Below are 23,553 nucleotides of genomic sequence, written 5' to 3'. Positions count from 1 at the left end.
CTTTCAGGTTCAGGCCCTAACAAAAAGAGAATTGAAAGAAGTCTACCCAGAGCTGGTCAAAGGAACCCTTGTAGCTTGCTGTCGAAACATAACAAATGAATTGCTATTTATTCAAAAGCTGACTGGGGCAATGGGGAGAGGAAATCATAACTAAAAATTAACATCCTGGAAGACAGATGCACATTTCTCTAAAGCGTAACATTAGCAACTGACAATGAGAACTGACTGTTAATGGATTCTACTGTATTAAAGTCTCAAATCCATTAACGGAGATTGTTAAAAAATTAACCACCGTGCTGGAGTTCAAGGAGTCTATCAACCAAGCATGTATATTTCAGTCATGATGCAGTTTTGTGCTTGTGGGATGGGGAGGAATTAATTTAGCCTTTTGCTTAGATTAACTCATGTTTCCCTCTGATCTTATATTTCCCATTCTACAAACAATAATATTTACAAACTATTCATTTGGAGAGTATTCTCCAGCAGAACTTCTGAAATAGCTCATATAGCTAAGGGTTTCTTCTCTCTGCAATGCTGACTTGTGAACCCAATAACTGTTAGTGGGCCTTACACTTATCTGTCAAGGAGAGAACATCCCCGTCCCCCTCCCCAATTAACTAGCAAACATACAGATGCTGTATGAGTAAAATCATTATTGATGTAGGCAGATGTAACTCCATTGACATCAGTGGAATTATATCCTTTTATGTCAGTCTTTTCCATGCCCTCCAACCTCCCAATAGGAAGCGGTTCTTCTGCTTCCCTATCCTACCCATATCCCCAGTAATATATCCCAATACACTCCTCCCTCCAACCTCCAGGAAGGCCCCTAGTTCCTTTTTAGCCACCCCATCTTCCTTTGATCCCTAGCGAGTCCCCTGCCCACCCACCTCCTATCCCTCCTGCTTACAATGAGTGGGTTTTCAGTTCACCTAAGCAGGAACCATTGCTCCTTGGTGCGAAGAAGAGAAACTGGTTAACACAGGCTCTCCCAGATGAAAGAGTTTGAAATTCTCCAGAAATACTACAAAACCTTTGATCACAGACCAGCTTGCAGACAGGGAGCCAGGTCATCATTTGAAGAAAACCTGAACAACAGAGGATTGATTCTACTCTCACTCACACCAATGTTAATCAGGACTAATGCCACTGAAATAAATCGAATTACACCAGTGTAAAACTGGCATGAGAGGAGAACTAGTTCTTGTGAGTTTTGCAGCTCAAGTGGTGATATATTGCAGAAACATATGGGAAAACTTGGGCAGTGTCCACTTGCCCTATGCCCAGATCAAGTCAATGATATTATTCCTTTATTTTCAGAAGTACCTAATTCAGTCACGTGTTTTCTTTTTATGGATATAGGGCCAAATAATAGTCGCATTTTGAAGTCAATGAGAGTTTTGCCACCAACTTCAGTGGGACCAAGATTTGACCTACTATTAATACTTGTGTTTGTAAGGACTGAGGAATCAGAATGAGAATTCCAGCAATATATATTTTGTTAACAAGGATACACATACAAAGGAAAATAATTTGGGCCAAACTGAGCCCTGGTGAAGTCACTGCAGATGTGACCTCTTACACTAGGCCTGAATTTAGCCCATAGTTGAGAGGGAAAACACAGAAATGCTGAAGATAACGTGTTAAAAATAAATCTAGGGAGAGAGTGACTGAAATCACCTACTTGTTTACAGTCTATGGTCACAACTGCTCAAGATGCCCCCAAAAATGTACAGTACATAAATACATCATTTCTTCTCCGACTTTCTCTCTTTCTGTGTAGCTGTCCTCTGACTGGTACCTACAATGTTTCAGAAACGGAGGCGGCAGTAACAACTTACATCCAAAAGTCATTTGTATGTTAGGAAAATAATTTAAAGTCAGGACTAACCTTTATTTTCTTTAGAAAAAGTACAGTTGTAATGCTATATCAATCACACTTAATTTTAGGGTTAGAATTAGAAATTACTCTGCAGTTTCTTCCATATCTTTTCTCTAGCTGTGTTTGGTATTTTACTAGTCACATGTACTTTGTTTTAAGGCATTTTATCAGACTGTTACAAGATTTTCTTTGCTACTGTACCTGGGTCCCAACCACCTAACTTTCAAAATGTTTCATTTCCATACTCTGAATTATACAGAGAATGAAGTATATTGTTAAATTGTTTTTAGACGATCAATGTACCTATTAGCTTTTAGCTTTACACTGAAGTTGTAGCTAAGTTTAGTAAAAAGAACAATGCTCTGGCATTTATCTCTTGATTTCAAATGACTTAAATGGTGTGCAAGCATTATTACTGCAGTTTTACACCTAGGGAAATTAAGGCACAGATGGACTAAACCAGTTGCCCAAAAGTTACAGCGTGAGTCAGCAGTAGAGCTGTTAATAGAGCCCAAGTCTCCTGGCTCCCAATCCAATGATGAGACATTGATCATGCTGCCTTGCAAAGTAACCTAGAAGTCTAGTAAACATATCTACCTCTCACACAAATTATAAAGTGGCCTGGGTCTGGAGCCATAAAAAGAGGCTTTTTGAAGTGTTTATGGTGTTTGTCACTGGTGAGGTAACATTATTTAAACAAGTTCTCTAACATTTTATTATGTAATAACTAAATCCCATTGTTTGGCAAACTTTCCTTCCTATTTTGATACGACAAAACTGTAAACACACTTTTTATATAAACACGTGTACCTATAACTCAGTGTGAAAAACTGCTTTGAAAAGAGGATGCAACATATTTCCTTTTAGTAAAGGAATTAAGTCAAAGTTGGCACTGAATAAAAGGGCAACTGATCTGAAAAGAAGCCAAATTACCTTGTGTAATGAAATCTGAAACGACTCTAGTTCCTCGGCATGAGGCTTCAAATAAGATCTTATGACTACATACAGCGGAATGCATTGCTCCAGCCCCTTTAAAAAAAGTTTTGCCAGTTTTAGAGCCTTACTTTAAGTTTACTGAAGGCAAAAAAAGCAAACAAAAAACCCAGATCAAAACAAAGAAACAGCATTAATAACGTGGCAAGTTTTATTTGTTTGTAGGAGTAGAAGAACTGGACGTTTTTCTTAAGCAGCTCAGTTTCTGGCATGTCACCAGTTCTGAAATATTTTACTGTCTCTTGCTCCAGCGTCTCTGAGGTTGGAAGCTTATGGAGACAACATGAATTGGTCTTGAATTAATAGTATAACACAGACATGTCTTGAGATGCACAGAAACAGCTCCTGAAGGTCTTTGCTGAGATTACTGGGCTGTAAAAAATGCAATACTTCTGGCAAATAGATCACACCATAAGTTCAAAAGGGATTCATATTTCCCTTCAGATCATACATTGAATGTGGGAAGTAACCAACCAAAGGAGTTATCTCTAAGAGTTACAAAATGATGATATTATGACTATTTTTAAAATGTGAAGGAAATTGTAAACAAGAAGATAATAATTGTATGTATTTGTATAATGCCTTCATCTGAGGATCTCAGAGTGCTTTACAAGTATTAATTAAGTGAGCCTTTCAGCTCTCCGTCGTGACAGGCAAGTATTAAGTACTAACAAAGTGGTGTACTGAGCAGTGATAGGTTTTTGACATTTTTTAAAAAAAATGTGAGCTCTTCAGTGAGAGAGGAGAATTAAGATGATGTAATGGATGGGGAGGTAATCTAGGTTTAAAATGGGCTTGGCTTGCAATTCTGGAGATCTAAGCTTGTCCTAAATCTCTACTAATTTGAGAAATAGATTGATCTTCTAGGCTAGGCCTTCAGTAAGGGCCAGTAGCACATCCTGTGCCTCCCGCCCTCACTTTTCAGCCCCTCCACTCATTTGTTTACTAAGGGGTGTAGCAGCAGACTGTGTTCTCTCCACTCTCTCCTGTGCCCAGAGCTGCAATCCAGGTAACCCTAATTTGGCAACACAAGGAAGCCCTCATTTCTTCCTGCTCCACTGAGTGGCCTCTTTAGGCCTAGGGATAAGCTAGTTCTTAGTGTTTTCAGTAGAGTCCCAACTGGATGTTCAGCTGCATCAAAACCTACCACAAACTTTGGCATAGTTGGTTATTTGATGAGGAGACTCCCAGATTAGAATAAGGAACATTATAACAAATTTGTAGAGACATTAGATACAATTGCTAGATAAATTATACTTTGATCTTCTCTATGGACCACATCTCCCTTTCTCTCTCTGACTCTCACATATACACACACACACACAAAAGCCAATTACAATGTGTGGTTTGGACTAAGAAGTGATATAAATATTGTAGAGCAACTAAAATACATGAGCAGACTCCTATGTTCTGTGAATACTACACACTAGTTGATTCGGTTTTCCTAGACTAATACAATCATTTGTTTGTATAGGTGTTTTACAAAGTAATGTAAAGGAATATTATTATAAAGGTATTGGGACAGAATATATCTCTACTTTCTTAACCGGTCTCTTCAGTTCACAAAAGTGAGTGGCATCTTTCTTTTTGCAGTTTAACTGACTTGACTCCTTTTCCCCCTCCTTTGTTTGTTTTTTATAGTTCTCATTTCCCACACATTTCCTGTGGAATGTCTTAGTTCATTTCCAAAGATAAACTGAGTGTATCTATGTAACATACAGCAGTGTGTTGGCAGTTGTGAATGAAATACATAAAATGGCTAAGCTATTAAGTTGGCCAAGTCTACCAGCAACTGTATCAAGGTTCATTTTGTTAATCACCTTCAAAGTTCCCCGGTTTATTCCTGTTTTGTCCTTTTGCTTTTTACTTTGGAGCCTTCTTTTCAGAAGAACATTAACTCTGATAGTGGCAGGGAGTGAGAAGACTTTGTTTGGAAGGTTCTAGACATTCTTAATTACCTTGTTTAGGAGCCCCCAAGAATATTAGCAGACTGCATTCTTTTCTCGGGGCAACTGGTCAAATAGTTTCCCCTGTACCTTCATGGTTATAAATAATTGCATCCAGAAGCTGTCCTCTGACTGTAAGACCAATTTGTTTGAATGAATATAACTCTCAGTGGGCTACTGTCTCAGCTCTTATTTTTGGCCACACAGGGGAATAAGAGAGAATAAATCCCCCCTCCCCCCGTCCCCCCCCCCCCCCCAAAACCACACCCTTCCTGCTTGGCCTTACTCATATTGGGACTCCAGTGAAAGAAAGGCAAGCAAAGCTCATGCCTCATTTCAATGGTGTGATGGTGATTTACATCAGCTGAGGATCTCACCCCAATGTGTTTTCCACAAGTCTTTTTAAATAGAATATTTTTAACAGGTACCCCCAAACCTGAACTTTTTTGCATAAAAAAATCCTGTGCTAGCCTTGTTATTTTAATAGACAGTACTCCTACACAGTTACATTTTAAAAGGTTTTAAAAACAAAAAGAAAATGCAGAACCTTTGTCTATGAATACCAAAACCAACCTTCATCTATGACAAATTGTTGCTGCATTGCCATGGAAACATTTACTAAATGTCTATGTAACCTATGAAAATAGTAACTAAAAAAGGTAGCATTTGCCAGAACATATATTTGTATTGGTACAAAAATAGAAAGTAATGATTGCTTCATCATTAACCATGATAGCTGAGCTGAAATCAGAATATTAAAACAAGACATGTTTGAAAGGAGGCAGTGTGGTGTAGTAAAATGCTACTTATCCTTTCTCATACTAGGATCCCCGGCACCTCACTCCTGACCACCCTCCCATATAACAGTATGAGAAGGGGTGGATCACAGTGACCCCTTGGAACTTGTTTGCAACCACAGGTTGAAAATCCATTGTTTAATGGACAGGGCCCTAGACCAGAAGCCAGGAGACTCGGGATGTCTATTGCTATCTCTGACAATGACTTGTAAAATCTTAGCAACTCACTAAATTCTTTCTGCTCTCTTTTCCCCATCTGTGAAATATGATTTGTATTGCAGTTGTGCCCAGTAAGAATCAGGACTCCCCTGCATCATGTGCTGTGGAAACCACACAACCTTGTCCAGGAGTAGGCAACCTGCGGCACGCAAGCTGATTTTCAGTGACACTCATACTGCCTGGGCCCTGGCCACCGGTCCAGGCGCTCTGCATTTTAATTTAATTTTAAATGAAGCTTCTTAAACATTTAAAAAACCTTATTTACTTTACATACAACAATAGTTTAATTATATATTATAGACTTATAGAAAGAGAGACCTTCTAAAAACATTAAAATGTATTACTGGCATGCGAAACCTTAAATTAGAGTGAATAAATGAAGACTCAGCACACCACTTCTGAAAGGTTGCATACCCCTGACCTAGTCCCTACCCTGAAGACTTTTCAAGCTAATTCAAAAGATCTCAAGCCAGTGTAACAATTATGGAGAAAGGGCAGACATATAAAGCATTAGGTGCACAACTTGATGGATCCAAATCAGCTTATTTTATTTATATATTTAAAATACTTTTTAATATCTCTGACAGAATCTTAGTTTAATCATTACTGCTCCCTCAGCGAGGGCCTTCCTTAGGATTTATGGGGCCCTACGCAGTATTATTAAACTGGTGCCCCATGCCTGACTTGCCCTTAGCAACACAAACATAAGCTTACAATATTGGAAAACTTGCCACATTCACTTTGTTAAAAACAGTTCAGACAAATTAAGCATACTATAATGCTGATGGACTATACTTGCACTAAAGAAGTAGTGCTATAGACAAAATTCTGATTTCTTGACAGAATGATGCAAATAATATAATTTTTTAAATTTATCAACATGTTATTGAAAATTACTATGAAGAGGTATTGAAACAAAGATTTGTTTTTAATTAAAAGCAATCTTTCTGGCTTTTTTGGCTGCAAAATCAGTAATAATGTCATCGTATGACAAACATGACATGATGTCTTGTTCAATTGCAAGACTAGCAAGACCAGTCAGGCATTCCTGACTCATTGTAGAGCGGAGACAGTTTTTAATGAGATTCAATTTTGAGAAATTCCATTCTCCTGATGCTACTGTTACAGGAATTGTCAGTAGAATACAAGTAGCAATGTACAAATTAGGATATATGTCAACAAGTTTGCTGGTATGAATAAATTGTACAATGTCCATCAACGACTTTGTATGTGGCAACATTGATGACAGTATACTCAATTCTTCATACAGTTCCAGTCCATTTAAATCAAAACTATCACCATGCTTCAGGAGACTCTCTAGCTTCTTGCACTTTGTCATTAGCTGCTTTTGTTTTCCTATTTCGTTGAATTTAGTTATGTCATACAAAAATCCAAACTGTTCATGGTGTGCTCGTAAGCTATTACATTTTTCGTCAATGGCAGATATTGCTTTGTGCTTCACAACATTAAAAAAAATTCAACCTCAATTTTCTTTTCTGGATACTCTATGGGCTCATCTGCTCCTTCATATTCCGCTTGTCATGTTTGCCTCAAAACTCTCGTCTCGTTTGGACATGGAAATTTTGGTTCTACACCAAGTGCCTCCACAAACTCTCTTGCTGTAACCTGTAGTTCTTTGAATCCAGCTTCTCTGTACTTCACTAAAAAGTCTTGTGTGTTGTTTAGTAAGGTAAGTGTTGAATCAAGCTGCATCACTGGACTCTGCATTATACTGCTTACACTTGAGATTTTAAGAAGAGTGTCATACCAGATTACGACAGATGTTAGAAACTTGAAGCTGGATATTTCAGAGGCCAATAACTGTGCTTCACTTTTAACTTTTGGATTTCTGGCTTCTTCCGAAATAGCAATGAGTCCTTTGTAAACTTCCTCAGATTGATCTCTCAATGCGTTTACACTTTCTACTCTACTTTCCCAGCGTGTCTCAGATAGACACTTAACGGTAATATCACTGACATGTGCTTTAAATATTTACCATTGTTGAGTGGAAGCTGAAAAGAGCACGTAAATGCATTGCAGCAAACCAAAAAAAGAAATGACTTCTACAGAAGACCTGGCCATATCACACAAAATCAAATTAAGGCTGTGGTATGCATGTGGAACAAAAAAGGCTTGTGGATTTTCTGCTAGCAATGTAGCTTGCACAGCAGAAATGCATCCTCTCACATTGGCGCCATTATCGCAGCCTTGTCCTCTAAAGTTCATTACAGACAATCCCATTCATTTTAGTTCATCAAGGAGAGCTTGAAGAAGTCCAAAACGTGTAGTGTCCTCTACTTCTAAAAATTTGATAAATGATTCCTTAACTGGAATCAGTGCTGAATCACTAATATCGACACATCTCACTACAAACAACATCTGTTCTTGATTACTTATGTCTGGAGTGCAATCTAGAATTATGGCAAAATATTTTGCCAAAAAAACCAATGAAACAATTTTGTCTCTCACTTTGCCACTATTAGCATGATCAGTTCATTTTGAATTCTTGGTCCCAAGCAGTGGTCATATATTTCATCTTCAGTTACTCTTCGGAAGTGTTTTTTCATCACTGTGTCAAATTTTCCTAGCAGTTGTACAAGGCCCCAAGATTTGCCATTTTTGGACTAGTATAATTGATTGACACTTCCTCTAAAAGAAAGATTGTTTGTTGATATATATTCAGCAATAGATAATAGACATGCAAGAACATAAGGCCAATGCTGCTTCTCTGACTCCAACAATCTTTGATTTTGGGTATCAGGAGTTGTTTGATTTTTTTAACCTTACAATCAGCTCACACCATTTGTGCATACTTTCAATGTGGTGTTGTGCCTTTCCATGTTGCAGTAATGTGTGACTAAGATTTTGCCAATCATTAATACTCATGGTTGCTATGTTAAAATTGCAACTATTGAAAATCTTGCGTGGGAAACAAAATACAGCATCCTTGCATTTAGAGTACACAAGCTACTGTCTGTTGACAATTTCACCATTAGAAAATATTTTGTGGTAATTGTTTTCTGTGAATTTCCTACCTCTAATGCCTTTAGGATATTCGAGACCTTCTATTCTCACAGGACCTTTCCCAAATATAATGTCGTGTAATTTGTTACTTAAAGATTGTGGCCATCTACCAATGTCATTTATATCCCATGCTAGTACAGTTTCAACTGTTGTAATTTCTTGTTTTGTGTCTACATCTCTTTCAAATGGTTGTTCTGTGTTTTGTTGAGTTTCTTGAGAACTTTGTCTGCATAAAAATTTTCTTTGGCAGTTACTTGATGATCTTGATCCTAGAATATCAGGGTTGGAGAGGACCTCAGAAGATCACCTAGTCCAATCCCCTGCTCAAAGCAGGACCAATCCCCAGACAGATTTTTGCCCTAGATCCCCAAATAGCCTCCTCAAGGATTGAACTAGCAACCCTAGGTTCAGCAGGCCAATGCTCAAACCACTGAGCTATCCCTCCCCCTAACTTCATTGTTTTCATGACGTACAAACTTAAGTATAGAACCCATCTGTGCTTTTATAGCTAATTCTATTTTATCTTTTTCTTTTCTTTTCTATGACCCAGAAAGTTGTTTCCGATATGACATTATAACTTATGAGTGTTTTTTTAAAGAAATAACTGTTTAAATTGTCAGATTATCAGAAATATTATTTAAAATAACTAATATAGGATAGCCATGAATCTATGACCTTGAGCTAGTGTAGAGACACCTCATAAGACTCTCGACCCTGACTGAGACACAATAGAGTTGGAAACCCATGTCATTTCTACAAAGTCACTTTTTACTTTTAAATGTGTAGTGGGCATCAGTCTTAACGTTAGTTACAACTCTGTATCAGCCTTATACTATAAATAGATCAACGACACTATCCAGTTTAATAAGCTGGGTTTCCAAGCAGCGGGAAAATAGGACCCTAGTATTATTCCTAGGTAAAGTACAACGTGACCAAAATGAAGCCAGCACAGAATCATCTCATTTAGATTAAGGTAGGACAGAAATGTTACAGAAGTCCTATCCATTAAAGGTAGTGCAGCATGGACAAAGACAAGCTAATTTATTTTTCCAACTTACTGTGCCCTTGTTACAGAAGGACCCTCTCCAGGTTTTGTCACTCATCCTTTCTGATAAACAATGTCAATTATGACACTGAACTTCCATCACCAGTTAATTTTACATAGACAGCTGAGTAATCAGATGATGATAACTTCTGATCACTTGCAATCTTGACTAGATATGAACTGATTAACCTGCTTCCCTACAGTAATTTTTGCAGATGATATTCTTATTGTAATGCCAGGTTTGGCTAGCCATTACAATGACTGTCCAGTGGTGAAGAAAGACTTTCTAGAAGTAGGGTTGAGGTTTTTTCCTTCTACTCTAGAGCTGTGCATGAACCATCCAGAAAATCCCACAAAGTCTCCAAAACGTTAATACCAGCATCCTTTTTCACTGACTTTTTTCCTTCTTCACCAATAATTACTCTGCTCCTTGGAAACCCAGCTTATTAAACTGGATAATGCCACTGATCTATTTACAGTGGGGGCTCTCAATCTTTTCAGACTACTATATCCCTTTCAGGAGTCTGATTGGTCTTGTATACCCCCAAGTTACCTGAGGGGTGATATTTAGGGATGGGAGAAGGGAAGGCAGGGACTCCACTGAAGGTGGTCCCCAGCCGGCGCGCTGACCCCAGTGTGCCGAGGGGGCACAGCCACCACCCCCTGAGGAGGAATTTGAAGGAGGAGAGGGCTGGTACACCACTATAATCTATAACTAACATTTCCCCTTTTTGTTTGGTCTAAAGTATTACTTCCGTACTTGGACACTTTAGGGTACTTAAAGGGGACAAAGAACAGAAAAAGGCTGTTTCTTTCCCTCTGTCTTTCCAGTTCTAAGGGATTCTATTCATTAAAGGATCCTTGAATGAAAGAATGAAAAATGAAAAGTTTGCTAAGTTAATTCCCTTCCCACTACCAATATAATAGAGCTTACAATTTGTTTGCTGCTGCTGAAATTTTCTTCAGGCTTACTGGCCATATAGCATGTTATAAGGAAGATATTTATTTATTTATTTATTTATTTGGATTTCTAAGACATTAAGGGCCAGATCCAAAGCCCAATGATGTCAGAGGGAGTCTTTCCATTGACTTCTGTGAGCTTTGGATCACACCCGGATACTAGAAAAACACTCCCCAAGCTCTAGATGCTCCTACCATTAGTTAAACCAAAATTACTTTACTCCACAGCTATATGCTCATACAATCGTAATCTGTTCCGAGTCCATAATGTATGAATATACCATGTTAAGAGCTAATCCTATCCAGGACCTAGCCTCTCCCCTGCCCCCTCCATGAGCAGACTTCCTCCCACCTGTGCACTTTCCTCTTCCTCCTCCCACCCTTTACTGCAAATTCCCCACTGAGGGGGAAGGAGGAGGAACCATGAGGCTTAGCCTTTTGAGACAGATACAGGGATCAGAGAATCAGAGGACTTGTCATTTTCCATGACACTATCCCCTGCAGACCTCCCCTCTCTCCCCATGGGATCCACATACAGAAATCTGGGAGAGACTTAATACAGTTAGGACAGTAAGAATGGTCATTCGAGAACCCCACCACCTGCAGAATATAGGAGCCATGCAACAGGGGAAAGGAGGGGCCAGCAGAACAGTGTGAAGGCAGGAGCTATACAGGCAGCCCATTCCTGCCTCCATAGATCTGGGGAAACTTCAGGACTGGGAGGCTTTGCCCTGCCCAAACTCCATTGCCCCTCAAATCCCTCCCCCTTAAGGGAGCAATGGCAGGAAATTCCATAGGATAAACCTCACAATGTTTTCCTGCCCCTTTATCTCTCTTCTGAGGGATTCATTCTGCAAGAGAGAATGAGCAGACCCTGAGTAAGTATTTCTCAACTTGGTCCTATGAGCATGCCAATAACAAGTTCTCTTCTTTCTCTATGATCATTTTCTTGCCCATCCCTCTGAACACATCACTCTAACTGAATCTCTCAATTGGCTTCCCTTGCTTCGCTCAATAAGGGTGAAGGTTGTTGCCCTTAGCTGCAGAAGCCTTCAGAAGTAAGCCTCTCCATCTTTGCCAGCTATTGATTCTTTCTTAGTCACTCTCCACTTCTTCTGCTCTACCAACTATGTCAGCTTTGTCCATCTGTTTGTTGGCTGCTCACACAAACATCTCCTTTGTAGTCTTCCACATTGTTCCTTCTGCATGGAACATCTCTTTGAACTGGTAATCCATAAGGTCAAATCTGTCTCCATGATGCCTGTCACAGTAGAGGGCAACTGCACCTGTATTCCCCCTCTGTGGCCCAGGCAAGGAGACCCATACTGAGCTCCAGGTTCCCCTGTCATCACTTATCTTGGGTGGAGAGCCATGTCTTTCCCTCCTCTTTGCTGTAGTTCCCTGCAGCACAGCTCCCTACCTACACTGTGACCTTCCCAGCAAAGTCCAGCTTCCTAAGTCAACCTGTTTGGCTTTTCTCTTCAGAGATGGTACACAGTGTAATTGCCACAGTTAATATACCACGCAGCTCTTTTAAGCAAGTGTAACACCAACAGATCCCAGTCATCGGTGGGCAGGATCAAACTTGGGACCTTAGTGCACGAGCCTCTACCTGTTAGTTAAGGCTGTAGAGCAGACTCATTTATCTCTCCCTCTCTAAGTGGTCTTGGTGCCACTAGATAGGACAGAACACGACACCCAGAAGGTGTGTGGGTTATACAAGCATATTTACTCTTAAGATACAAGCATTACAGAGAAAACATATTAAAAACAATAAACGAGTCTACACTTGTGCCAATAAGCTTACCAGAGATCTCCTCCTGCCTCTAACAAGAGCTCTGACTGATTAACAGTCCTTCAAACCCCACCCAGAGGTTTTCCATTGGTTACCAGTTCATCACTCCTTTTGCTTAGAACAAGAACCCTCAGGAGTAAGGGCCCATCTACACTTAAAACACTACAGCAGCACAGCTGTGCCGCTGCAGCACTTCAGTGTTGATACTACTTACACTGATGGGATGGGTTCTCCCATCACCATAGGTCAGTGATGTGCAAATTTTTCAGTTGCGCCCTCCCTTACCACTCATAGAACCTTTCTGTGCCCCCCCTCCATTTTGCACAATCAAGGCTTCCTCAGCAGAGGAGCTTGGGCTGAGGGTGGAAATGGAGGCAAAGTGGGGATGGGGGAGTAGCTAGGGCTAAAGGTGGAGCTGGTCTGGGGGTGGAGAGGGTCTGAGGCCAGAGCCGCCAGTTGAGTGGAGCTGAGGGTGGAGCTGCATCTGGAGGTGGAGCAGGACTGGGGGCTGATCTGGCCTGGAGGCGGAGCTGGGCCTGGAGACAGAGGGGCTGGGAGCTGAATGGGGTTGGGGGTGGAGCTGGTCTGGGGGCGGAGTGGGACTGGAAGTATGGTGCTCCCTCCCTGTCCCCTGTGGGGGCTGGCTTGGGCCCTGCTGCAGTTCCTCCATGCCCTCCAGGGGAGTGTGTCGCACAGTCTGGGAACCACTGCTTTAGAACATCCGGAGCTGAGCTCCCACACACTCCCCCTTCCCCACACTCTTCCTTACTCTTATTACCCCAAAACCTTTTGGTGTAAGTTGTAGGAAACGATAGCTCAAAAGATACATGGGGTTGGCTGGTACTTATCTGTATATTAATAATTGTTACTCAAAACATTGCAAATATATGTTTATAAAAATTGTATATATTTTATTGTATCCCTTTCCCCTATCCTTTCTATAATACTTACCTTGTTCTTTGAGACAGGGATTATATCTTCATCTGTGTTTGCAGAGTTCCTAGCACAATGAAGCTTCTGGGTTATTAATAAATAAAATAATAATAATAATAATGTCAGTTACTGAGTTGATGAAATTTTCAGCACTCACAGCTTTGCTAGACAACTATTTACTCCACTAAGTTGCTAATTAGCTAGACATATTTGGCATGATTTCCAGAAGCTCAGCACTAGAATAGTAGGGAATGTTGCAAGTCAGCACTGAAGTGCATTAGCAGTGCTCAGTAAGGAAGCTTGCACTATTGCCGGCCTGCACTATTTCTGACTCAAGTCAGTTACTAGTCTCTCATTTTCATGAACATTCAATATATATTTTGCCCCTAAAACATTCTTCAGAGTCCATTTGCTGAGTTTGTAGTAATTTTATACCCTACATAACTGAGTTTGTTTGTTTAAAATATTGAATTTTAGCAGGGTTTTTTCAATAAATAGAAGCCCTATAGTTTTGTTTAATGGTATAATGCAGACAAGAGTGCATAAAAAGTTTTCAGGTGGCTCTTTAATTCAAAGAAAAAAGAACCTGACAGCATTGTTTTAAAAAAAGAACACAAAAGATTACATGGTCTTTGCAAATAATTACATATATCTAAAATAATTTGTCAAATTTAGGGCCTAACACGATGACAGTTCTCCCTCTTCAGCTATTTTCTAGATGTAAGCAGAAAAAAGTAAAATGTTGATGATCTTGACTTTTGCTAAACTCTAAACCCAGTATGATCTATTTTTTGGGGAAAAAAAGAGTCCTGTAAGACAATTGTTTGAAGATAAAGGGATACATGTTTTTTCCTGAGAAGATTCCAGTTGCTTTTCAGATCCCAAGTGAGTTTGCAGGGGTGGAAGTTAGTGGATCCAACTTTTTACTTGTAAATTGAGCTCATTCGATGCAGAAATCATCACAATAAACACAGAACTCCATGAAGCCACTTACATAGTCATTTTCAGAATATAATTGCACTATTCTAAAGATTTAAATGAAAACTGTAATGTTATTTTAATCCTTACACTGCTTCTGAACAGTGCTTGGGTCTCAGCTGGCATCTTATTAGAATGTCTAATCAAATTAATTGTATCCATCAGTAAGAGTAATGTAGATGTTTATCTTATTTATTGTTTTCTAATGCATGAATCACTATGGTAGCTAGGCACTACTTTGTCCTTATTTTTGTTCCTGTGTGCTAAAAGTGTCATCAGTGATGAGGCTGACAATGGAAGTAAGCTGCTATCACCTTCTGCGTCAATTAAACCCTGACATTTGTGAAGTGGGTGAGCATGTGGTTATATACTGGCTACTGTGTTTATCAACACCTGCATCCAGCCAATGCTGAAATTCTACTGAGTTCTCTTTAACTGTTTTGAGAAAAATATCCAGTTAGAAAGGAAAATGGAATTCAATGTCCATTTTTTAAAAATGACTCCACCTAGAAGGCACATAAGCCTAGAGGACTATTATTATGCAATTGTAGCTTCCCCTATTCAAATATATTTGCAGGCAGAACTCAAAATGAGTAGAAATAGGCCAGAGCACTGTTCTGGCATTTCTCTAATAGCCCCAGCGCTTTCTGAATAATTTAAGCTTTCATTTAAAACAATTAATTTTCTAGCAGGTTCTTCCTGAGTCTGCAAACAAACAGCCTGAAATATTAGAATAGCTTCTATTAACTACAGTAGGATGTTACATCTGGAGGCTAATGATGACAATTTGACTGCCACCATTCTTAATTGTTTCTCTGATCATTTTAGCAGAATCATTCAGCCGATGTGTTGGATATTGAGGAATTTAGAAAGGGAAAAGACTTACCAACAGGCCTTTTTATCCATTCCATGGGCTCAGTGAAGGACTCTTTCCTATAGTACATTTTTAATGCTTTATTCGGTTTAAAGTGCTCAGAGTGATGAGACTTCCATTACTTCCCTGTGGAGGTTACACCCCAGTCTAATGATTATCTCCATTAACATGTTTTTCTCCATTTTTCCAGTTTAAATGTGCCCTTTAAAAATTTCCTCCCATTACTCCTGACAATAGCCCAGGGCTCTGAAAGAGCCAGCAGGAATGGGTGGGGAAAGGGGGACTAACAGTCACCAGAGAAGTGAGGGAAGGAGACAAAGGAGCAGCCACCAGAGAAGGAAGTAAAGTGGGAGATAGTAGGGGGGAAATGGACAGAGGAGGCAACAGCTACCAAAGGGAAGAGAATACAGGCCCAGAAGCCAAAAGGAAAGTGAAAGGGAATAAGCAATCACCAGAGTAGGAGGAAAGTGGGAAGCAGCCACTAGGGGAAGGGAAAAGTGGTGAAAAGCAGGGATGGGGATGGGGATGGGGATGGGACAGCCACTAAAGGAAAGCAGAGGGGAGCAGAGGTGCGGCCTATGAGGGAAGGGACAAAAGACACAGCAGCCATCAGGGAGAGGATATGGTGAGTCAGCATGAATAGAGTTCCACAGACTTTTCTGCACTTTGACCCTGGGTGCTAAATTACAACCCTTCTCTCTCTCTGTGGCAAGCAGTTGAGTTATATGCAGATCACAAATCACTGCTCTCATCAGCCATCTTCAAAATAAAATAAAAATAATAAAAAAAATAAAATATTTAATACTTGACTCTTCTATAGCACTTTTCATCAGTAGATTTCAAAGTGCTTTACTAAGGAAGCCGGTATCATTACCCCTATTTGGGTATGTCTACACTACGGGATTATTCCGATTTTACAAAAACCGGTTTTGTAAAACAGATTATATAAAGTTGAGTGCATGCGGCCACACTATGCACACTAATTCAGTGGTGTGCGTCCATGTAGCGAGGCTAGTGTTGATTTCCGGAACGTTACACTGTGGGTAGCTATCCTGTAGCTATCCCATAGTTCCCGCAGTCTCCTCTGCCCCTTGGAATTCTAGGTTGAGATCCTGACGCAAAAACAGTGTCATGGGTGATTCTGGGTAAATGTCGTCACTCAATCCTTCCTCCATGAAAGCAACGGCAAACAATCATTTTGCGCCCTTTTTCCCTGGATTGCCCTGGCAGACACCATAGCATGGCAACCATGGAGTCCATTTTGCCTTTTGTCACTGTCACCGTATGTGTCCTGGATGCTGCTGACAGAGGCGGTACTGCAGTGCTACACTGCAGCATTCATTTGCCTTTGCAAGGTAGCAGAGATGGTTACCATCCCTATTGCACCATCTGCCATGCCATTGTAAATTAGTGATGAGATGATGGTTATCAGTCGTTCTGTACCATCTGCTACTGTCATGGGTGCTCCTGGCTGGCCTCGCTGAGGTCGGCTGGGGGCGCATGGACAAAAATGGGAATGACTCCCCGGGTCATTCCCTTCTTTATGTTTTGTCTAAAAATAGAGTCAGTCCTGCCTAGAATATGGGGCAAATGTACTAGAGAACCAGAGAGCACAGCCACTCCATGTCAGAGCCCCAGAGATCCTGCAGAAATGATGAGCTGCATGCCATTCTAGGGGGTGCCCCTGCAACAACCCCACCCATTGCTTCCCTCTGCCCCCAACCCTCCTAGGCTACCATGGCAGTGTCCCCCCATTTGTGTGATGAAGTAATAAAGAATGCAGGAATAAGAAACACTGACTTTTTAGTGAGATAAAATGAGGGGGAGGAAGCCTCCAGCTGCTATGATAGTGCAGGCACGACATTAAAGGGTGGTGGGGGAGAGGAGCCCAGCCTCCCACTGCTATGATAGTCCAGGCAGTACAGAATCTTTTCTTTAGACATGAAAGGGGGATGGGGTGGGGGGCTGATGGAGCTCAGCCTCCAGTTGCTATGATGAAGATGGTTACCAGCCATTCTGTACCGTCTGCCAGGAATGACTAGGAGTCATTCCAATTTTTACCGAGGCCAGCCAGGAGCACTCATGGACTGCTGCTGCTGATGGATAGCAATCATATTATACCGTCTGTCACCGGGAAGGGGATGCTAGTGTTCAGCGCTGCAGCACCCCGTCTACAGCAGCATGCAGTAGACATAGGGTGACATTGAAAAAAGGCAAGAAATGTTTTTTCCCCTTTTCTTTCGGGGGGGGGGAAGGGTGTAAATTGACAACATATACCCTGAAACACCTGGGAAAATGTTTTTGACCCTTCAGGCATTGGGAGCTCAGCCAAGAATGCAAATGCTTTTCGGGGATTGTGGGATAGCTGGAGTCCTCAGTACCCCCTCCCTCCCTCCATGAGCGTCCATTTGATTCTTTGGCTTTCCATTACGCTTGTCACACAGCACTGTGCTGTGACCTCTGTCTATCATAGCCTGGAGATTTTTTCAAATGCTTTGTCATTTCGTCTTCTGTAATGGAGCTCTGAACAGATTTGTCTCCCCATACAGCGATCAGATCCAGTATCTCCCAGACAGTCCATGCTGGAGCTCTTTTTGGATTTGGGACTGCATCGCCACCTGTGCTGAGCAGAGCTCCACGCTGGGCAAACAGGAAATGAAATCCAAAAGTCTGCGGGGCTTCTCCTGTCTACCTGGCCAGTGCATCTGAGTTCAGATTGCTTTCCAGAGCGGTCACAATGGTGCACTGTGGGACACCACCTGGAGGCCAATATCGTCGATTTGCGGCCACACTAACCCTCATCCCACATGACAATACTGATTTCAGTGCTACTCCTCTCGTCGGGTAGGAGTACAGAAATCAGTTTAAAGAGCCCTTTATATCGATATAAACAGTCTCGTTGTGTGGACGGGTGCAGGGTTAAATCGGTTTAACGCTGCTAAATTCAGTTGAAACACGTAGTGTAGACCCGGCCTTTCACAGGTGAGGAAAATGCTCACTGACTATAAACAGTAAACTACACATAATTGTGCTATAATAACAAACACAGAATTTAATCAACATAGCATCTTAGCCATAGGCCATTGCACACAATTATAATACCAAGATGCTTTGAACAAGGACTCTGGATTCATTTTCTGTCTTGAGAGAGGGCGATTAGAGCCCGAGGATTTCTTTAATTTTGGGGGGACACGTGGCATAAAGGGAGGGACCCTCAAAAAGTGCTGCCTCCCAAGCCTGGCTAGTGCGCTGCGGAAATGAGGTTAAGAAGCCAGCACGCCACGTACTACTTTAGCAGCACGCGAACAGACTGAGCGAACATGGCAACAGAGGGCACAGGAGCAAGGAGCTTGTCTTGAAATCTGTCAAAAAAGGGACCGGCCACACGCCTCCCCACCCCCACCCCCCGTTCTCAACATGCCCTCTGCCCAGCTGGGCAAACTGCTGACGACAGCGTGGTCACTGTGCCCGTCCAAAAACCTTTGTCCCGCCGCGGGGCGCGTGCTAGGCATCTGCAGGAGCCGGGTCCCCGGGGAACAGAAAGAGAAACAGAGCCCGGCCTCGCTCCCGCTCCCGCTCCCTGGCTGCGCCGCGCCTCTCCTGTCTCCTCAGCCAGTGCTTAGCATTACTTCCCCCGCTGCCCTACTTCCAGGGTTATTTCAGGACACAGCCCGCCTCTCTCGCTCCGAAGCGCTGCTGAAGCCTGCCCGCCGTCTCCCGCGCTCAGACTGGCGTTCGTCAGGTGAGAGTCCCCCCAGCGCTTCCTTAGGGGCTGCCCCGTCTCCGCAAGTAGATCCCCCCAGAGCCCGGGGGAGGCTGCGGGGGCGGCGTGCGAAGAAGTCTTTGCAAGCCAGCAATGAGCTGGGGGGCGAGGTAGACGGAACTGCCAATCTCCATAAGTGGTTCAGAAGCCCCCTGTGAAGGGGGCAGGGGGCCGGGATGCTGCCGAGCGCTGCTCCAGGGAGTGGGTAGGGCCCTTCCAGGGCTGCCTTGTTTTCTGCTCTGGGATCTCGGCGGGGAGGGGATCTCGGGGCGGGGGGGAGGGGGGGAGGGATGACTCTCACTCTCACTCTGCCCCTGCCCAACTGCTGTGCTAGACTCCTGCAGCTGGGGGCTTTAAGTGCAGGCTCCCCCCATCTCTCCCAGGATTCAAAGCCTGGAGGCACAGAAAGTGTGTCCTGGGACCTTGGGCCCCCGAGATCTGGGAGTGCTGGGCAGGGCATGTCTTGCACAGGCCTTGAAAATGGGGGTTGCAGGTTCAGCAGACTGCGAGTTGTATTTATTTCACTACCGTTTACACTAGCTGTAGCTGCTGCTGGCCAGGGGGATTCCTGCTGCCCTCCTCAGAACTTTGCAGCAGACACAGCAAAGGTGGCACCCGCCCCAGCTGAATGTGAACTGTTGTGTTGAGACCAGCTGTGATCTTGCCACCCAGCCCTCACGTTCAGGGGCGGCTTCAGTTTGTCAATCAATAGCAATTCAGGCTGTTTGTGCCTTCAGACAAAGGGGGGGGGGGGAAATACCCTTCATATGCAAATACTTAGTTGCAGCCTTTGGGGCAAGGCTCTTGCCTGTGCCTGAGTTACTCCTCCTCTGTCCCAGACTCACCCAGATGTGCTATTGAGCTAAGGCAGGTGAGCCTTCTTAATTGGCCTGCTGGTTCTTGATTGGTCACTCAGTATTTCCTCCTGGCTCTTGTAGGCCTCTGGAGGGCTGTCTTGTTGGTTGCCAGTCTAAAGTGAATTTTTCTTGGACAGGGAGTTTCAGGGTACCAGTGCCACCAGCAGGGAGCAGAGAAAGCTTGACCTATCCTGTTAAACACGTATCTCCACAGAACAGGCCCAGACACCTGGTCTCTCCACTCTGCAATAAGGCCACTGTCCCAGGAAAATAAGTTTGTATTCTGGTGCTGTGAACGCGGCCAGTGTCGTGCATTGAAAAGCATGGGGTTTCAATGCCAAATACCACTGAGTAATGTGAAAGTTATTGTCCTTCAGCAATTGCAACCATTTAAGGGGTACATGGTCTGTTACAAGGTAGAAGGGAGCCCTTAAAAGGTAATAGTGTAATGCCCCACAGCCCATTTGATGGCCAGACATTTTCTCAGTTGTGGACTACCTAGTATCTTGATGCTGCAGCTTCCAGCTTAGGTATAGTATTGGATATTCCACCCCTTTGAATTTTTGTGACGGTAATACTCCCAGTCCAACTGTGGAAGCATCAGTTTGTAATATAAACACGAATGAGAAGTCCAGACAGCATAGGTCAGGCTGTTGATTGAGGCTATCCTATATCTAGGTAAATGCCTTGCTACACTCAACAGTCCAATGGACTCTTCAGGGTGTGCTGGCCTTCGTGAAGTCTGTCAGCGGTGCTGAAAGTGTCGCAAAATGGGGCATGAACCTTTGATAATAGCAGGCTAGACCCAGGAAAGCCTGTTTCTTAGTGGTAGGAACTGGGGTCATCCTCAAGGCCTCTGTCTTAAATTGCAGGGGTTGAATCCAGCTGTCCTCTGTGAAATACCCAAGATAGCAGGTTTCCTGCATCCCAAACTTACATTCTTTTGGATTATTGGTGTGTTCCGCCTCCTGCAGTGATTGTAATGCAGAGGCCATCTGTACCAGAGGTGACTGCCAAGTCATACTAAAAATAAATACATCACCCAAATAGGCTGCTGCAAACCCTCTGTGAGGGTGTAGGACTCAGTCCATAAGCCTCTAGAATGTGATAGGGGCCCAGGCAGTCCAAAAGGCATGGTTGTAAACTGAAAAAGCCCAAGATCTGTGGCAAATACCCCAGATTCCAAACAAAAGATGGCGTTTGCCAGTACTCTTTGTTAAATCAAATGTGGTGATACATTTAGCCTTCCTAGGGTGGTTAAGGAATTCATCGATGTGTGGCACTGAGTAGGCGTCAAATTGTGATGCTGAGTAAGCCTCAGGAAGTCGATGCAAAATCAAGTGATCCCATAGGTTTTGGGAACCAAAGCCACCAGGCTACACCAAGGCTACATATAGGACTCCTCAATGATGCCAGGGTCTAATATGGCCTGTACCTCCTGCTCAGGAATGCAGTAAGTTGCATCTTCAGGCCTTACCTCTGGGCAGGTTTAGAGTCAGTGTTTCACTAGATGTGTTCACCTTGGCTGGGTGGAAAATACCGTGTCATAGTGGGTCAATATGTTTCTGGCTTGCCAGCGTAAGCTTAGGCTTAAGACTTTCTGCTATTGGCACATCGTCAGCGCCTGCTGGCTCTTGTATCTGGGGGCCCATATGCTGTGAACAAGCTTTCCTGAGCCTGCCATGGTTTTAACCTATTTACATGGAAGATCTGATGTTTCTTCTTTTTGTCTGTACAGTGAATTTCATAATCAACTTTTCCAACTTGCTTGACAGCCTCATAGGATCCTTGCCATTTGGCCAGGAGCTTGCTGTGTGGGCTGGGGAGGCATAGCAGCGCATGGTATCCTGGCTGAAAAAGCCCCTCCCAAGTTCCTTTATTATAGTGTTGGGCCTGGGTTTGTTGGTCCACAGGAGCGTCTCCTTCACAAATTGTCCTACTCGTTTGAGCTGCTTGCAGATCTGTAGGATATGCTGTTGTAAGGCGGAAAGACCCCACTCGTTGGCGGGCAGGATCAAACCAGGGACCTTTGGAGCTTAGTGCATGAGCCTCTACCACATGAGCTAAAAGCCAACGGGCTGTAGAGCAGTTGCTCTCCCACCTCTCCACTAGATGGGGCAGAACCCCACACCCAGGAGGTGTGTGGGTTACATACTTCCCCTTGCTGAGGAAGCATGTCCCAGACATCAGAGGTTTCCCAGTTTAAATCCTGGATGAGCCCTCACTTGTAACGCCAACAGACCCTTAATGCTGGTGAGCGGGATTGAACCGGGAAAGCCAACTGGCTGTTAGTCTAAGGCTGTAGACCAGTCTCTCCCTTCCCCTCCCCCCGCACTAGATGGGACAGAACACCACACCAGTAGGTGTGTGGGTTACACTGTAACATGTTTTGAGAGCATGATTGCTCTCTTCCCAGGGCTCTTTAAGGAGGTCCAGGATTCCTTGAGACTGTCAGCCACAGAACAGTTCAAAGGGCAAGAAGCCTGTTGGGGCCTGAGGTGGTACTTGTATGGCAACGAGAAGATTGAGAAGTAACTGATTTGAATCATTGGGGTCTATCATCACAAATTTCTTCAGGATTTGCTTAACAGTCTAGTTAAACCTTTCCACCAGGCTATCAGTCTGGGGATGGTATTGTGAAGTTTGGCCGGATCTAACCTTAAGATGTTGCCATATGTCCTGCATTAGGTGGGAGGTGAAGCTACTCCTTTGACCTGTGAGGACTTTGGTAACCAGCCTACTTGTGCAAAAAGCAGGACTAACTCCCCGACTATGGCCTTGGCCGTTACTGAGCATAGGTGAACTGCATCCAACATAGCAAGTTGCATAATCCACTACTACCAAGACCTACTGGTGCTCCCTTGCATTTTTTTCAAATTGCACTGCTATGTCTATTTCTACTGCTCAAAGCAGGGTACTTATGAGCAGTAAGGGGACGAAGGGAGCCAGGAGGTCCCTCACGTGCTACTTGTTGGCAGTCGGAACAGATGGCACAAAATATTGCCACCTCCTTATGGACCCCTGGCCAAGAGTCTGACTAGCACCTTTCCTAGGGTTTTATTTCTGCCCAAGTGGCTGGCAAAGGGGACGCAGCATGCTAATCAAAATACTTCTTTTCAAATGCTTTTGGGCACCAGGAGCTGGAGGCATATTTCACCTGTCTGGGAGTTCTTCTCCACACAGTAAAGCAAATTATTTTGTTGTTCAAAGGGGGAAATTGAGAGACCTCAGCCTTTTGCACGATGATTCCGTTAACCAATCAAGCCGAGTGTACGCCTCTCTATAGCCGTTATCTTGTTGTTCCTGAACCAGATCAAAGCTCCTAGCTACTACTGTTGAGTTAGTGTTGGGAAGAGCGTTGCCCCGCGGTGGTTCTGTTGGGCTGTCAGGTGGTTTATCAGATGCCAGGGTGGATAAAAATCAATGATTTAAAAAAAAATCAAAAAAATCAGATTTTTTAAAATTTAAATCAGATGTTTTTAATAAA

At 43.0% G+C, this 23,553-nt stretch overlaps 2 protein-coding genes across 3 annotated transcripts in view; one reads left to right on the top strand and one right to left on the bottom strand.

Moving 5' to 3' along the window:
• Positions 1–23,553, bottom strand: part of RARB (retinoic acid receptor beta) — a 678,155-nt gene that overhangs the window by 621,254 nt on the left and 33,348 nt on the right. The window lies entirely within an intron of this gene.
• THRB (thyroid hormone receptor beta) overlaps positions 19,095–23,553 on the top strand; it is a 285,196-nt gene continuing 280,737 nt past the window's right edge. Inside the window, exon 1 of the mRNA XM_030550970.1 lies at positions 19,095–19,188. The gene's annotated coding sequence lies outside the window, so the exon portion shown is untranslated. The remainder of the gene's footprint in view (positions 19,189–23,553) is intronic.

Source organism: Gopherus evgoodei, chromosome 2, assembly GCF_007399415.2.
Source record: "Gopherus evgoodei ecotype Sinaloan lineage chromosome 2, rGopEvg1_v1.p, whole genome shotgun sequence".
Taxonomy (NCBI): domain Eukaryota; kingdom Metazoa; phylum Chordata; order Testudines; family Testudinidae; genus Gopherus; species Gopherus evgoodei.
The sequence above is the reverse complement of the archived record's forward strand: the minus strand, read 5'-3'. Positions and strand labels throughout refer to the sequence as shown.